Raw genomic sequence first — 17,227 nt, forward strand, 5'->3', positions numbered from 1 at the left:
GCATAACATTCAAACACGGAGGGCAGGTGGTCAGAGATTTTCAAGGCATGTTCCTACTCTTTTCATCCCACAACCAGACCAGAGACCTGCAACCACAGCCAGGAGACCCGTGTGGCTGACAGGTTCCTCGTCAGCGTTTGGATCTGAGCAAGAGAAGAAAGGAGCCTAAGTGGGCAGCACTCGCAGCAGGGGGGCTGGTACCGAGGGGCTGGGGGTCAAAGGTCAGGGGCTCACCCTGTCCAGCACAGAACCCACAGGCTGAGGCGTGAGCCTCAGTCGGGATCAGAATTAGAGGCTGAGGTGCAAATGACCCAGCAGGTCAGAACCAGGGGGGTGGACAAAGAGATGCTCAGACCAGAGGCGTGGGGCACCGCCCTCACTTGAGCTCCGCAGCGCCCAAAGGACAGCAGAACTATGGACTAGCAACTCCATGGTGGGCAAAGCTTCCCACGAGCAGCAGCAGCAAGCTCGGCAGCCACAGCTGAAAGGATTCCGGATGCTTGGTGCCCTGCAGAAGACGTACTGTCCTCCAGATGCAGGGAAGGCCAGGGTGAGACCTGCCTTCTCCAAATCCTCAGGACCCTCACGAGTAACTTTTCCCCACAGGAGATCCAAGAATTTTATCAAGCTCTAAGTTTTGAGTCGCAGTTGGTAAAATAAAATAAAATAAAAAACTGATTAATAGGGCTTCCCTGGTGGCGCAGTGGTTGAGAGTCCGCCTGCCGATGCAGGGGACACGGGTTCGTGCCCCGGTCTGGGAAGATCCCATATGCCGCGGAGCAGCTAGGCCCGTTAGCCATGGCCGCTGAGCCTGCGCGTACAGAGCCTGTGCGCCACAACAGTGAGAGGCCTGCGTACCGCAAAAAAAACAAAAAACAAAAAACTGATTAATAATTAATGTGATGTGGGGATCAGAAAAGAAAATGTGTATCTCTGTTTTGAGACAAGGAGTAAAGAAGCTTACAGTCCCCCTCACACTTAATAGCAAGACATGTGCTCAGTAGGTTCTCAGGCAGGGTCTCCCAGGAAGGACAAATACAGAGAAGAAATTACATCCGGAAGATGTGAATTTTGTATCGTTCCAGTTGTCTACACTTTAATTAATCTCCTTCATTTAACTATACTGCTACCCTTGGCATTCTCTACCATCTAAGCTGCACCTTAAATTGGGGAATGATAAATGCAAACCTCTGGCTCCCAGGTCCATTTTATTTCAGCTGCTTATTTTGCCTTGATAAAACCAAATGCACAAAATTAAATTTTAATAGGCTTTTAACTATCTCCCTAAGGTTCATGAATCTGTAAAATTCTTGTAAAAACTGTATTAAAAGACAAATCACAGACCAAAAATATCACCCACCCAAATGCAATCTAAATTTGTAGCCAGATTCCTATGTAGTGTTGATACTAGAACACAAAACACATTTTTAAAATATATAAAAGCAGCTTGATTGCCCATCCAAGGAATAATTTTGTATTGATCTAGGCTAAAATTCTGACAGCTATAAAAACCAGATCTGGGGACTTCCCTGGTGGTGCAGTGATTAAGAATCTGCCTGCCAATGCAGGGGGCATGGGTTCGAGCCCTGGTCCAGGAAGATCCCACATGCAGCAGAGCAACTAAGCCCATGGCCACAAATACTAAGCCTGCGCTCTAGAGCCCATGAGCCACAACTACTGAGCCCGTGTGCCACAGCTACTGAAGCCCACGCGCCTAGAGCCTGTGCTCCGCGACAAGAAGCCACCGCAACGAGAAGCCCACGCACCGCAACGAAGAGTAGTCCCTGCTCGCCGCAACTAGAGAAAGCCTGCATGCAGCAACGAAGACCCAACGCAGCCAAAAATTTTTAAATTAATTAATTTTAAAAAAACAGATCTGGGCAACCATATGAAAAGATTTGACAGGAAAATGAAGAAATGAGTCATGTGAGGTGAACCCAGCACTGGGGCAGATGCCTGGCAAAGACCAAAAGTGAGGACAGCCAGCACCGAGACCTGGGTTTCTAACACTGCTCTCCACTAGAAAAAGAGACCAGCGCTCCTTGAAGAAATGGCCAATTCCAGCACTGGGCAGGAAATGCACAAAATGAGCCTGGAGCATTCTGTAGTGCCAGAAATTAAGGAAGTGCTCCAAAACAAGACAAAAAGAAAGGAAACAAACTGCACTGAGAGGAGCATGTCACAGGGACAGAGGTGAACCGAGAAAGAGTTCCCAACGGCTCAAGCTGTTACAACGTAAGCAACAAATAAAGCAATACTGGGTTGTAACCTGAGATATAAAATAAACATCCATGAGTCCATACTGATACAAATGATTGAATAAATGGGGAAAGGCAAACAAATCTCCCGTGCAGAACTCCAAATAATTTAGGTAGATGCCCCACCCTTACAGAGGTGAAGAATAATCCCACTCCTTAAGTGACTCTCCTCCAAAGACGACGGTACGGAAAGGGGAGAGAAAAGAGTAACTCCACAGTGGAAAGGCCTCACCAACACTATCTGAGCCAGGTGACCAAGGGCAACGTCAACAGTGATAAGTCATATGGATAGTACGTCCCCTTGATGTGACAGAACAGCAGGTTATCCCAGAAACACATCACACCCCAGCCTAACCACAGGGAAAACAGACAAATCCCAACTGAGGGACATTCTACAAAATTACCTGACCAGTCCTGCTCCAAACTATCAAGGTCACAAAAAACAAGGGAAGTCTGAGGAACTGTCACAGCAGGAGGAGTCTAAGGCGACATGGTGACTAAATGCAATGTGATCTCCTGGATGGGATCCTGGGACAGAAAAAGGACACTGGGTAAAAACTGAGGAAATCTAAATAAAGCATGGACTTTAGTTTTTTAAAAAAAGTAAGACAGAGATAATGAATAGTTAAGAGAGTGGCGGAGTATTAAAATGCAAAGAAGGGAGCTGGGATGAGCAGAAGTTGGGTACTTCTATCCTTTTACTCCCAAAGAACACTGGTAAATGGCATTATAAACAAGAACTAATTCCTAAAATGTTTAAATAACAGCTCTGCATATGTGGAGATTAATTTTCCATTTTATCCTCTTACCAATAAGCTGCCTCAAGGTCAGCCACTGAGTAATCAAAACAGCTTAGCGACTTTTAAACCTAAGTTTATTAGAAATAGAATTTCTAAAAGTTTGCATTCTCCATGCTTTCTTGCACACAAAATGATGGAGATGACCGTTTGCTACTACAGGCAGCCCCAGCCTGTGGCCAGAGACGATAAACGATTTATTTGGTTTCTCTTTATGCCCAAGGTGGGCAGCTGGACTACTGAATCACTGACAGTTAGCCGTATAAAACAACAGCCTATGTGGGGACTTCCCTGGAGGTCCAGTGGTCAGGACTTTGGGCTTCCACTGCAGGGGACACAGGTCCGATCTCTGGTTGGGGAACTAAGACCCCGCATGCCACGTGGTGCAGGCAAAAAAAACAACAGCCTGGGCTTCCCTGGTGGCGCAGTGGTTGAGAGTCCGCCTGCTGATGCAAGGGACGCGGGTTCGTGCCCCGGTCCGGGAAGATCCCACATGCCGCGGAGCGGCTGGGCCCGTGAGCCACGGCCGCTGAGCCTGTGCGTCCGGAGCCTGTGCTCCGCAACGGGAGAGGCCACAACAGTGAGAGGCTCGCGTAACGCAAAAAAAAAAAAAAAAAACAACAGCCTGAAAAATAAGTCCCTCCTAGCAATTTGGTTATACAGGTCACGTGGAAAGAAATGAATCATTTACCGCTCTTGTCATCCTTCAGGTGTCTTCTAACAAGGCCAGCCTTTCCTTTTTTACAATAACAGCATAACTGGGTTTTGCCATTTCAGAAGTTAACAACTAAAATGGGAACTACTGTTTCCCTTTAAATAAATTATAAGCAGTATAAGTTCCCAACCAAATATTAAAATCCACACATATCACGAAGCCAATGTAATTAACAGCCCACATACAGGAAAGCAAAGCAAGGTACGCATTTCATTTTTTTAAAACTGTGATAAAATATACATATCATAAAATTTACCATCTCAAATATATACATTTACTTTTTATATGAAATTTTTCTCTCTCACCAAGTCCTGTATCTTTTCCTTGGCAATGTTACATCCATGCTGAACATAATCCCTGTCACTCCTCACTGTGGACCATCCCATCTTACACCTAGAAAAACACAACACCCCGTTCTCTATGCTCTCATTCAGAATTGCCAGATTAATCTTTCTAAAACTACACTTTAATCCTATCTATCACTCCCTTCTATTAAAAATCCTTGAATCAGGGCTTCCCTGATGGCGCAGTGGTTGAGAGTCCCCCTGCCAATGCAGGGGACACGGGTTCGTGCCCCGGTCCGGGAGGATCCCACATGCCGCGGAGCGGCTGGGCCCGTGAGCCATGGCCGCTAAGCCTGCACGTCCAGAGCCTGTGCTCCACAACGGGAGAGACCACAACAGTGAGAGGCCCGCGTACCACAATAAAAAAAAAAAAAAAAAAAATCCTTGAATCACCTTCCAAATTAAGTCCAAATTCCTTGGCCTGACACCAAAGACCTTATTCAATCAGAGACCAACCACTGTTCTCCTTGGGTGGGGGGGTGGGGGATACACACACACACACACACACACACACCCCTCTTTCCTCCTAGGGCCATGTTATTTCTTAAACTAGAATCTCTCTCTCTCTCTCTCTCACACACACACACACACACACACACACACACACACACACAGAGACACACCCCTCCATTAGCCAAGGATGAAGAACCCATTCCTAAGGTTTTCTGAAGAAAGAGCCTTAATTTCCTCATCTTTAAAATGAGAACTAATAACTTCCATATCATAAGACTGCTGTATTTAAGAAAACAATATGTATGAAAAGAACCGAACACGTAGGCATTAAAATACTATTTTCTTCCTCTTTGTCTCTTTGTTAGAATAATAAAACAAACTAGGGGGATAGAAAGGAGAAATGAAGAAATGTTCTTGAGACAAGAAAGTGAAGTAGTTTTGAGGTGATGATGGTCTGACTGGAGAAAAAGGAGGAGGAACATTCTTCGGTACTTACAGAACGATGCCCTGGCTCTTTATTACATCTCATTTCATTTTGAAACGCTGGCCCCTTTCCTAGTGTAGATGTGCCTCCAAGGCCTGCTCTAGGGATCACCCACTGGTGGGTCACCTGGAGTTCATACATTGAAAAGAATGCCGTTTCCTCTTCAAGGGCAGCAAAAGGAAACCATAAACAAGACCAAAAGACAACCCTCAGAATGGGAGAAAATATTTGCAAATGAAGCAACTGACAAAGGATTAATCTCCAAAATTTATAAGCGGCTCATGCAGCTCAATAACAAAAAAACAAACAACCCAATCCAAAAATGGGCAGAAGACCTAAATAGACATTTCTCCAAGATAGATATACAGACTGCCAACAAACACATGAAAGAATGCTCAACATCATTAATTATTAGAGAAATGCAAATCAAAACTACAATGAGATATCATCTCACACTGGTCAGAATGGCCATCATCAAAAAATCTAGAAACAATAAATGCTGAAGAGGGTGTGGAGAAAAGGGAACCCTCTTGCACTGCTGGTGGAAATGTGAATTGGTTCAGCCACTATGGAGAACAGTATGGAGGTTCCTTAAAAAACTACAAATAGAACTACCATATGACCCAGCAATCCCACTACTGGGCATATACCCTGAGAAAACCATAATTCAAAAAGAGTCATGTACCAAAATGTTCGTTGCAGCTCTATTTACAACAGCCCGGAGATGGAAACAACCTAAGTGTCCATCATCGGATGAATGTGGCACATATATACAATGGAATATTACTCAGCCATAAAAAGAAACGAAATTGAGCTATTTGTAATGAGGTGGATAGACCTAGAGTCTGTCATACAGAGTGAAGTAAGTCAGAAAGACAAAGACAAATACCGTATGCTAACACATATATATGGAATTTAAGAAAAAAAAATGTCATGAAGAACCTAGGGGTAAGACAGGAAAAGAGACACAGACCTACTAGAGAACGGACTTGAGGATATGGGGAGGGGGAAGGGTGAGCTGTGACAAAGCGAGAGAGAGGCATGGACACATATACACTACCAAACATAAGGTAGATAGCTAGTGGGAAGCAGCCGCATAGCACAGGGAGATCAGCTCGGTGCTTTGTGACCACCTAGAGCGGTGGGATAGGGAGGGTGGGAGGGAGGGAGACACTAGAGGGAAGAGATATGGGAACATGTGTATATGTATGGCTGATTCGCTTTGTTGTGGAGCAGAAACTAACACACCATTGTAAAGCAATTATACTCCAATAAAGATGTTAAAAAAAAAAAAGGGCAGCAAAATTTCAACTCACAAAGCAAAATACCTCACTATGTCTCTGACTGCCCTATAACTCTCTCTCTTAATTCCGAAGCTCTGTCCTCCCAGTCGAGGATAACCAAGGACTAGCTGCGGTCTCACCTGCTCCCTGCCTAACCCTGGTCCAACCCACACCTCTGGACCATGTTCACACGCTGACCGACAGGTCACCAGAGCCCAGCTCAGACCAGGCCCCCCCCGCAGAGGGCTGAGCGCCAGCCTGAGCAGCCATAACACGCCATTGGCGGATGAACGCCATGCTGGGAGTCCAGCATCATGCCCCCAGCCAGGAGCCCCCATCCTAGAGAAGCAGTGTCCAAGTCCTAAACCAACACCAACAAGTCACTACACCAACAAAAGCTAGAGAAAAATAGGAATGCAGACTGGGCTTGGAGAAAAGTCAAAGCAATAGTGGGCTAAGTGCCCCCCATATCGTAGAAGCATCTACCTCGTAGCCACCTCGTTCTCTGGAAAGATGAGTTCCCTTTCTTCAGGGAAAGAGGAAGGCAGGCAGTCTTGGAGGTGGGAAAGGAGAGGACCACAGCCTGGCAGGCTGTGAACGCAGTGGGTGAGGTACAGAACCTGCAGAGGAATCCTGGAGTCCAGAAGAGATGGGGGCAAGGCTCCCTGGCAGCTGCCCCAAGGAGAGGTTAGTATCCACTGTCAATCCCAAAGGCCATGAGAACTTGTGACCCTGTATTCATCACCATTTATAACAGGTGATGTTGTCTGTGTGTTTGTCTTCTCTACCTCACTGGCTCAGTCAGAGTTCAAAAGTCCATTTTCTAGAACTGCCCAAGGGCAGGTGTTGACTGACCAGTGAATGCACGGGAGTGAGAGCTGTTAAGTGACTGAAAGTAATACCCACTTTCCAAGCTCAGAGCCTCAACCTAGAAGGTACTTGGGGGCCTGGATTCAGAGGCTGACCTGCCAGCTCCAAGTCACCTACCCCCCATACAACCACTATTCAGACACTTGAAAACTCCAGAAGCCAAGAGAACTTGAAGGCCACTCGTCTGGGCTTGGCAATTCCCAGCTCTGAAAGATCAGAGGTTCCGGTCAAGCAAGGGCATTAAACAAGGGAATTAAAAAAGGCGGGGGAAAAGAGAGAGAATACAAGGAAAATTCCCACGTCTGTCAAAGGGTACTTCAGTCAATCCTCAAAATGCAGAAGTAGAGAAATGGACAGAACGCTTTTATGTTAATATTTTATACATGGCAAGAACTTGCCACGAAAGAAAGTTGACTGAATTCATGAGTTTCTTTCCCTTCCCTCCTGATATCCTACAAAGATGACATTAAAAGTATTTTTAAAAAGATAAAAATAGCATGTATAGACAGAAAGTAGATATGTGGTTGCTTAGGGCTGGAGAGTTGGGAGAACTAGGGAGTGACAACTAAAAAGCACTGTGTTTTTGTTGTTTTTTTTACTCCATTTTATTTTACTTTTTTATTATTTTTTAAAATTAATGGACTTTCCCTGGTGGCGCAGTGGTTAAGAATCCGCCTGCCAATGCAAGGGACATGGGTTTGAGCCCTGGTCTGGGAAGATCCCACATGCCGCAGAGCAACTAAGCCCGTGCGCCACAACTACTGAGCCCATGCGTCACAACTACTGAAGCCCGCACACCTAGAGCCCGTGCTCTGCAACAAGAGAAGCCACCATGATGGGAAGCCCGCGCACCACAACAAAGAGTAGCCCCCCCTCACCGCAACTAGAGAAAGCCTGCGTGCAGCAATGAAGACCCAACGCGGCCAAAAATAAATTTTAAAAAAAAAGTTTTTTTAATAAATAAATAACATTGAAGTATAGTTGATTTACAATGTAAGTGTTAGTTTCTGGTGTACAGCAAAGTGATTCAGTTCTACGTATATATCTATTCTTTTTCATATTCTCTTCCATTATAGGTTAAAGATATTGGATATAGTTTCCTGTGCTGTACAGTAGGACCTTGTTGTTTATCTCTTTTGTATATAGTAGTTTGTACTTGCTAATTCTTGTTGTTTATCTCTTTTGTATATAATAGTTTGTATTTGCTAATCCCAAACTCCTAATTTATTCTTTCCCAGCTCCCCGTCCCCTTTGGTAACCATTGGTTTGTTTTCTATGTCTGTTGAGTCTGTTTCTGTTTCGTAAATAAGTTCACCTGTGTAATATTTTAGATTCCACATGTAAGTGGTATTATATGATATTTGTCTTTCTCTGTCTGACTTACTTCACTTAGTAAGACAGTCTCTAGGGCCATCCACGTTGCTGCAAATGGCATTATTTCATTCTTTTTAATGGCTGAGTAATATTCCATTGTATACATACACTACATCTTCTTTATTCATCTGTCAATATTCACTTAGGTTGCTTCCATGTCTTCATTATTGTAAATAACGCTGCTTTGAACACTGGGCTGCATGTATCTTTTTTTTTTTTTTTTTTTTTTGCGGTACGCGAGCCTCTCACTGCTGTGGCCTCACCCCTTGCAGAGCACAGGCTCCGGACGCTCAGGCTCAGCGGCCATGGCTCACGGGCCCAGCCGCTCCGCAGCATGTGGGATCTTCCCGGGCCGGGGCACGAACCCGTGTCCTCCGCATCGGCAGGCGGACTCTCAACCACTGCGCCACCAGGGAAGCCCTGCATGTATCTTTTTGAATTAGTTTTCTCCAGATCTACGCCCAGGAGTGGGATTGCTGGATCATATAGTAACTATATTTTTAGTTTTTTAAGAACCTCCATACTGTTTTCCATAGTGGCTGCACCAATTTACATTCCCACCAACAGACAGGCTTTCTTTTTGAGGTGATGGAAAGGTCCTATATCTGACTGTGGAGATGGTTACACAGCTCTTGTGAAAAGACCAAAAACCACTGAACTGTATGGTACAAATGGGTGAATTGTATAGTATGTGAACTGGATCTCAATAAAGTTGTTACCAAAAATATACAGTATACACCCACAGGATAGGGCCATGAGAATGGAGCCAAAGCCAACATAAGACACCAGTAAAGTTTTGGGAAAGGGAAGAGGACAGTGGTCGAGAAGTTATATCCCAAGGTCCTGCAGGAGGGGGCTGCAGACATGGAGGACAGTTAGTCCCAGGGACTTCAAAGAAGCTCAGGCCTTGGAATCAGCAAAGGGGACACCAGAGATGGAAGGAGTGGGGTGGGGCTGAAAACAGGGAGTAGATGAAGTCCGCATGTCCTTGTATAATGGGCATGCCCCCTGTAAGAGCCCCTGGATGGTGCCCTGACCCTCTGCCACCTGGCGCAGCTGGGGCAAGGGCTAGAGGAAAATTCTCTGGGTTAACCAAAGCCATGGAGGCTCAAGGTTCAGAGCCCCCATGGTGAGGCAGGAGATGGAAAAGCCTAGCCTTCCCTTTCCTCCACCCCTAAGGCCAAAAGCCAAGTTTATTCCCCAGGCAGAAGAATGGACCCTGAGAAACGAAAGCTCCAGGTGCTGATCTGCGGGATCCTTCGGTGGAGAGTCCGGCTCCATGACTGATCACAGAGAAGCCCAAGGACGGGTCTGGGCGGGCACCGCTTCCAATGAGCTTGTCACAGTCTCGTCCTTAAAGATCACCAGACCTGTGGGAAAGCCTCCCACACAAGACAGACCAAAGTAAGCAAACAAATAAAAGAGCAAAATGAGGACAGAAATGCCTCAAAGAGTAGAGAAACATATGGACGTACACAAACACTATCCTCAGAGGAAAAAAGCAGGAAGTTATGGAGAAGCAGCACCCAAAGAACAAGAAGGGACGTTTGGAAAGAATAAATATTAATAACTGAAATAAAAGATAAAACAGGTTAAAAAAAAAAAAAAAGTCAAGGAAATCAGGGTATCTCTCAGAAAAGAGATCTGGACAATAGGAGAGAAAAGACATTAAAAGTAAAAGTTCAATCCAGTGGGTCCAACATCTAATAAGAGTGCTTCAGAAAGAGAAAACACAGAGACTATATTATCAAAGAAATAATACAGGAATATATCTCCCAAGACTAAAGGAGCCAAGTCTCAGACTGAAAGGGTCCTCACAGAGCTGTCAGACACATCTGAATTTCAGATAAACGACAATTAGTCTTTCCCTAGAAGTACATTCCATTGTTTATCCGGGCATCATTTTTTTTTTTTTTTTTTTTTTGGCTTAACCCAGCAAGCCTCTACCTCTGATGGCCCAGCACCTCATATGACAAATGTCCACACCACAGCCAAGTTACAGAACACCCAAAATTTAAGAAACACAGCAAACAACAGTACAGGACTTGGTGTGCCGCAGGCACTGTGGTGAGAGCTCTGCTTGTGATTCCCCGCAACAGCCAGGGGCACTCAGTACCTCTGCCTCCAGACAAAAGGAGCCTCTGCCCTGGGCCCAAGCTTCATACAACCCGTTTATCTAAACACAGAGGTTTTTCTTTCTTCTTTTTTCAGTCTCATAGCCAAGTTTTGCTTCTGCTGGTTTTTGTTTTTAACTTCGGAAACTGGTTGAGTGAATGGGAATCATGGGAAAGAGATAGATGGGGTGAGTGAGGGAGGGGCATTTGCACGCAGATCGCAGCCTCTGCCCCCGGGTGGCAGAGCCCCTGTGGCCCCCCCTGCCTAGAAGGTGCAGGTTTGGGGAGGTGCTTACAACTGCCTGGATAAGTCTCAGTCAGAAAAAGCTCCAGACAATTATCCCATTGGGAGAATCCACCCACAGCCAGGCTCCCTGGGAGGCTTGAGCCGCTCAGTCTACAGCTGGTTCAGTGGGTCCAGGTCCAGCGTCCAGCGGGGCCGCCCGTGCAGGTTCCTGCCGTCACTCAGCTCATGGGGCTGCTCCAAGGATGAGGGCGTCTCCAGACTTTGGGTCTTGAGGGAGATGCTGGCGGAGCAGGCTCCCAGGCCCTGGGTGAAAACAGGGGCCAGGCCATAGCTACAGCTTGATTTAAACCTTTCAAATATTTAGGCATATGGTATATACCTTTTAAATATTTAAATGTATCTCTTAAATATTTCATCATCCCTTTTAAATATTTAGCCATCTGGCCTCCTTTTGTGCTCTTACTCCAGGCCCTGCAACATTAAGGGCAGGCCTGGGGGCCATTATTATCATTATCATCCCTGTTTTATATATCAGGCAGGGAAAGTTTAAGTATGTTGCTCAAGGACAAGATGGCCAGTGAAGGGGAGAGGATGGACGAGAACCCAGACCTTCTGCGTCCACAGCCCAGGCTCATCATCCCTACGAGAACAGACAGCCAGAAGGTAATTTCTATAATGAAGTCCAAATTCAGCAGCGTAAGAATATTACTTTGCAATGAGAATAACGGGAAGAACAGATCAAAGAGCTGACATTGATTGCCTACAGGGATAAGGACTGGAAAATACTGTTGGATTTTTTTTTTCATCTATGTATACAAGTATTACTTCAACAAAAAATTTAAATTATTAAAAATCATTAACCATCTTAACTCCACATCACCTTCCTCAGTGTAAACAACTCAAAAATCACTCTGTTCCTCAAGCCTCATTTCTCCAAAAATACATCAAATGTGTTCATGGCTTTTCCAAAACAGAAATGCAAGTATGAAAACAGTTCACTGATTGTAACCCGTAGGCTGTTCCTGCACTTAGTGTGGTCTTAAAATTGTTTACAGTGAAATACAGCAAATTCTATTATTTGTCCCAAAATGTTATGTAACTGAAAACCCCAAAATAGGCATTTTCGATTCCAAAATTAGGTGTCATGAGAAAGAATTTTTTAATGTATTTTTCTTTGTTAGGTCTTTCTTCCCCAACCTCAATGCTTTTAGAAGACCCTTACTCAAGTGAGAGTTAAAAATCAAGGGAAGGAGGGACTTCCCTGGTGGCGCAGTGGTTAAGAATCCGCCTGCCAATGCAGGGGACATGGGTTCGAGCCCTGGTCCAGGAAGATCCCACATGCCACGGAGCAACTAAGCCTGTGCACAACTACTACTGAAGCCCGCGCCCCTAGAGGCCGTGCTCCGCAACAAGAGAAGCCACCACAATGAGAAGCCCGCGCACTGCAAGGAAGAGTAGCCCCCGCTCACCACAACTAGAGAAAGCCCGCTCGCAGCAACGAAGACCCAACGCAGCCAAAAATAAATAAATAAATTTATAAGAGAAAGAGAGAGAGAGATGGTCTATCGAGTGATAGATTCAAAAAATAAAGGGAAGGAAAAACGGGGAGAGAAGAAAAGCTTTTGGCATTCAACTACTTTTAGATGATCTATATTCTGAAAAAAATACCTCTTACAAAACTGCTTAATTCAGAAACAGCTTAACTGTTCTGTCAAACTTACCAAATCTAAGAGCAAACATAATGAAATGTGAGTAACAATTCCCCCTTAGACCAGGACCAATATCAAAGAGAAATTCCAACCCAGAGAATTTTTTGTGTTTCTGTCCAAGTCCTGGGGGGTAGAAACAGAAAGAAAAAAGAAAAAGGCTTACAACCGAATACTTGACCCCAAAACAGAACTATGGCCCTTTGAAGAATATATTCTGTGTAGCCTTTTATGTCTCTAGCTAACCAGGCTGCCCACTTTAAAATGGAAGGTCACATAAGGCTGAGATCTTGTCTCCCAACTTGTTCTTTTGCTGGTTTATCTTCATATGCTCTATTCCTCTGCCTACTCTATCTTCTTCCTGTTCAGAGCCTCCTGAAGACACCTCTCTCTAACTGATTAATCCCAACCTGCTCCAGTCCGTCCCAAGTTACCGGTCTTTTCAACATTTATGTATATCATATGTTGTTTTATCTATATAATACCACTAAAGAAGGATTTAAGGTGGTTTACAGTAAGAGATTCACATATACGGACCAAAAACTGTGCGGGGGGCTTCCCTGGTGGCGCAGTGGTTGAGAGTCCGCCTGCCAAGGCAGGGGACACGGGTTCGTGCCCCGGTCCGGGAAGATCCTACATGCCGTGGGGCGGCTGGGCCCGTGAGCCATGGCCGCTGAGCCTGCGCGTCCAGAGCCTGTGCTCCGCAACGCAAGAGGCCACAGCAGCGAGAGGTCCACGTACCACACACACACACAAAAAAAACTGTGAGGGGAGGAGGAATATAAAGATGCATACGACTGAGGATGTCCCAGGTATGTGCTGCAACCCTCCTTCCCACCGGACACCAGGGATGGCTCGGCTGGGTCACAGCAGACATGCCAGAAAAAAACTGCTATACTTTCCACTTATCTAAGGTACCTGGAATAGGTAAACTCAGAGAGACAGAAAACAGAACAGAAGTTACCAGGGGCTGGGGAAAATGGGGAAGGGAGAGTTATAGTTTAATTGATTCAGAGTTTTTGTTGGGGGTGATGGAAAAGTGTGTTGAGGGTGATGCATTTAACGCCACTGAACTGTACGCTGAAGAAGGGTTGAAACGAAAGCTATTATGTTACATGTGCTTCACCACAATTTAAAGAAAAACAAAAAAAACCTGCTGCACTGAACAGGGAGAACAAGTCACAATCAGTTTTTTAAATGAAGATTTTAGAAGTGTATTCTAACGTCTGGTTCTCTTTTGCAACATCTTCCGGGAAATGGGCTGATTGTCAGCAGAGGGCTTGTAACCTTTAACAACCAGCAGTCTGAGGGGTGGGGAGTCCTGATTTTTAGTGTTTACCCATTTCTGTGATTTAAATACTCCCATCATGATACATTTCCAGGTACTGATATGACATCCCCGGGGGGTTGAGAAGAGGTACCTGTGACGGGCGCGGTGTGCTGGTGAGAGGCAGCCTCAACTCGTTTCCCGCCATCACAAGTCCCCAGAATGTGCTCTCTTTACAGATATTAGGAGGGAAGGAAGATTCTAGGGTCCAATGGTTAAACGAAGTTTAAACTGGCTTCTTTACCACAAAATGTTCCACAAAATGTGGGAATCTTTATTCCCACCTCCTTTTGAGATCTTTAACAGAGCAACGTGCATCTTGAATCACAGAGAAGGGCTGGAGTGTGGAATGTTTCCCAAATCTATTTGACCCCTGGACCTTCTTTTCCTTGGAGAACATCTCAGAGGTGCTCCATGCCTTCTGGGAAATACCACGTTCAAGAAATGAGTCTAGGGGACTTCCCTGGTGGCTCAGCGGTTAAGAATCTGCCTGCCAGTGCAGGGGACACGGGTTCGAGCCCTGGTCTGGGAAGATCCCACATGCCACGGAGCAACTAAGCCCGTGTGCCACAACTACTGAGCCTGCGCTCTAGAGCCCACGAGCCATAACTACTGAGCCCGCGTGCCACAACTACTGAAGCCCGTGCGCCTAGAGCCCATGCTCCGCTACAAGAGAAGCCACCACAATGAGAAGCCCATGCACCGCAATGGAAGAGTAGCCCCCGCTCGCCACAACTAGAGAAAGCCCGCGTGCAGCAATGAAGACCCAATGCAGCCAAAAATCAATAAATAAAATAAATAAATTTAAAAAAAAAAAAAAAAAAAAAAAAAAGAAATGAGTCTAGGAATTCCCTGGAGATCCAGTGGTTAGGACTCCTCGCTTCCACTGCAGGGGGGAAGGGTTCCATCCCTGGTTGGGGCACTAAGATCCCGCAAGCCTCTTGGCGAGGTGCAGCCAAAAAAATTTAAAAAAAAAAGAAAGAAAGAAAGAAGTCTATTCACAAGCAGACAGCCCCACACAAAGCAGAGACGGCCAGGCATGCAGAAGATGCCTAGTCTCTGTGGAACACCACCAATGCCAGTTGCGATTGGCACACACTGCCAGACAATCCAAGTGGGGCAAGCCAACTGGGGTAAAAATTTAGTGACAATTTACACAGAAGAACCCAATTAGAGCCTCTGCTCATTGGCCCCGTGCCACAGGGATGTTAGACAAGAGGGGAAAGTTCGGGTACAATTTCTCTTGCCCTTTCCTGTGGGATATTAACTTTTTTCCAAGTCCCACAACACAGTTCTTATGATTCCAGTAGCACCTCCCTCCAACTTTAAAGTACATTAACGTCTAAAATATTCCAGGTAGGGCACAACATTAACCTAGATAAAACTGCCAAAATATCTAGAAAAACTTGATGGGCTAGTTCTGATCATAAAATGCCAAGGAGTGCCTGACAATGAAGCGAGTAGAGGATGGATCAAAACTGCAGAAAAGGGCTTCCCTGGTGGCGCAGTGGTTAAGAATCTGCCTGCCAATGCAGGAGACAAGGGTTCGAGCCCTGGTCCGGGAAGATCCCACATGCCACGGAGCAACTAAGCCCGTGCGCCACAACTACTGAGCCTGCGTGCCACAACTACTGAGCCCGTGAGCCACAACTACTGAGCCCGTGAGCCACAACTACTGAGCCCACGAACCACAACTACTGAGCCCGCATGGCACAATTACTGAAGCCCATGTGGCTAGAGCCCGTGCTCCACAACAAGAGAAGCCACGACAATGAGAAGCCCGTGCACCGCAACAAAGAGTAGCCCTCGCTCACTGCAACTAGAGAAAGCCCGTGCACTGCAACGAAGACCCAACACAGCCAAAAATAAATAATAAATAAATAAATTTATTAAAAAAAAACAAAAACTGCAGAAAAAGCAAATGATTAATTGATTCTTTCAGGAAGAGTAAGGAGGTCAATACTCCTAAAGCCTCGCAAATTAATACCCAGAGCAAGCCATGGTTTATTGGATTTGATTAATGAGAATATTATTTCACTTGTTATTTAAACACTTCCTAAACAAAAGGCTTTCCACGATGAAAATCATGGATTTATGCTTCTTTGCAAAAGTGCTGATAATGAGAAGACAAATGATGGACTAAGAACAAGAAGACAATGGGGATCCACTACAAAGGTACCAGCAAGACAGCACGGGGCCGTGGAGCATCTCTTCCCTCTCTAAGCAGTGTGAGTCTAGAGCCAGAGGAAATGGCTCTTCTATCGCACTACCAAAGGCAGTAAATACAGGAGAAGGACAAAGCCACGATAAACCCAGTGAACTCTGACGGCTTTCCTGAAGCATTAGGATACTCTGGAACCACCCAGCTTATCCACAGTTAAATTAAAATGGTGCCACCATTCTACCCCACACAATCACTGCTCTCTCTGGCTTCCACACAGAGATGCATAGGCCAAACAAACTCTTTAAAGATAAAATACTAAAGCCAACCATTTCACAAGGAAGCTAGGTCTTCAAGCAGCTCTAATATATTAAGTAATAAGCACTTAGATCCAAAAATGTATACAGCTTCCTAATTACCTCATTTCTGAAAGCTAACCATTCACTTACTCCACAATGGGAAGAGATTCACTGATGTCTAAAAGTAATGAGAAACTTCTAATTACTCCTTTTTTTCTTTGAAGTACAAATTAGAAATTGCTGATTTGATAGCCTGGAATAACCAACTTGCTCTCAGTTTACTGACAAGCATTCCTTAGACGTTCTGTGTGATGAACACTACAGCAACGATAGGGCAAGAACCCCATCATTTCGTCCATCAGCAGCAGAACCTTGAGTCCCTCTGCATGAATTCTGCTGCACTCACAGTATCCTACCTCCTCTGTCTTCTTCACCCCCCACTCAGGGACCTTCCAGCCAACACAACCTCTTAGATTCTTAGATTCAAAATCTCTACGTGAACATCGCCATGTCATCCTTAGGATCACTCTTAACTGAATGCCCAGGTAGCATCTTTGAAAAGAGCTTTATTTAGACAACAGACTGCCATTTATTCAAAATACCTCTCTTTCTCTCCTGGATTTTTAAAACATTTTTCTTGTAAGAGTAGTATATGCTCTTTGCCAATATTCTAAAAAAAAAACAAAACAGAAGTATAAGCAACAGAAAGTAAAAGTCTCCAGGAGGCCCACCTGAATCACTGATAATATTTGGGATACAGACTTCTAAATGCACGCGTAAACATAAAAACACATA

General features: G+C 45.1%; 1 protein-coding gene across 4 annotated transcripts in view; it reads right to left on the reverse strand.

Annotated features, from left to right (window-relative positions):
- The window catches only part of ZNF532 (zinc finger protein 532), a 135,939-nt gene that overhangs the window by 95,470 nt on the left and 23,242 nt on the right, over window positions 1-17,227 (reverse strand). The window lies entirely within an intron of this gene.

This window comes from Phocoena sinus, chromosome 14 (genome assembly GCF_008692025.1).
Source record: "Phocoena sinus isolate mPhoSin1 chromosome 14, mPhoSin1.pri, whole genome shotgun sequence".
NCBI classification, from domain to species: Eukaryota; Metazoa; Chordata; class Mammalia; order Artiodactyla; family Phocoenidae; genus Phocoena; species Phocoena sinus.